The sequence below is a fragment of the Zingiber officinale genome, chromosome 9A, assembly GCF_018446385.1.
Source record: "Zingiber officinale cultivar Zhangliang chromosome 9A, Zo_v1.1, whole genome shotgun sequence".
Lineage (NCBI taxonomy): Eukaryota > Viridiplantae > Streptophyta > Magnoliopsida > Zingiberales > Zingiberaceae > Zingiber > Zingiber officinale.
In genome coordinates, this window is record NC_056002.1 from 94,823,481 (window position 1) to 94,824,556 (window position 1,076).

Here is a 1,076-nt window from a genome sequence, read left to right on the forward strand (position 1 = left end):
AAGATATCAAAGTAATTGCATCTACATCAAATTTTCCTGATGCTTTAACTGGGTTTGGATAAGAATAGCCTCCACTTCTTTCTGTTGCCCATTGATGATGCTTTTGTGCTACACTTTCAATAATACTCTCAGCTTCATCTAGGCTTTTGTTCATAAGTGCCCCTCCAGCTGTAGAATCTAGAGACACCTTTGTATATAGTTGATGTCGATATAAAACATATGTAGAACTAGCCATTTTTCCAATCCATGATGTGGGCATTGTCTAAGCATATTATTGTATCTATGCCATGCTTCAAATAATGATTCAGAGTCTGACTGTCTGAAGCTTGCTATTAAATTTCTCATATAAGCAATTGTGCTTGGAGGATAAAATTTGTCTAGAAATTGTTGCTCACATTGTTCCCAAGTGGATATAATATTTACAAGCAAAGAATTTAGCCATTGTTTGACTCTATCTCTCAAAGATAACCCAAAAAATAATAATCTCACTTCTTCTGCTGGAACACCATTCATTTTCATCGTACCATAGATTTCATAGAAAATTTCAAGATGTTGATTAGGATCTTCATGTGGTCCACCTCCAAACTAATTCTGTTGTACCATAGTGATTATCGCAGGCTTGATTTCAAAATTATTAGCTTCAACAGCTGGCCTTGTGATGCTAGAATGAAGTCCTCTTGTATACAGTGTTGCATAATCTTTCAGTGGTTTGTTTACCATATTTGAGTGTTCTTGTTCTTCTAGATGTCTTTGGGAGGTTTTTCTTTTATGAAAGGTTCTATCGATTTCAGGATCAAAAGGTAACAAATCACCTGCAAGGTTAGATCTTTGCATACAAAGAACAAGATCATAAGTCACAAAATTTTCTCTTTACTTGAAAGGCAAAGAACAACTAAACTGGAATTCTGAAAATATAAAAAAGTAGAATTTTAATTGCAACAAGACAAATTACAAAAAAAATATTCAGAAATAAAAGATAAGATTGTGAAAATAGAATTTCTAAGACTAGTTACAACTATGTAATAGAAAAGAAAAGAAAAGTTTAGTCTAACTCAAATGATTATCTCTAATGTTAT

At 32.6% G+C, this 1,076-nt stretch overlaps 1 non-coding gene across 1 annotated transcript; it reads left to right on the forward strand.

Moving 5' to 3' along the window:
- Positions 1–241: 241 nt before the first annotated feature.
- Positions 242–348, forward strand: LOC122022094. Its single transcript, XR_006122834.1, has one exon. It is a non-coding gene; the product is annotated as a small nucleolar RNA R71 (small nucleolar RNA).
- Positions 349–1,076: the final 728 nt, after the last annotated feature.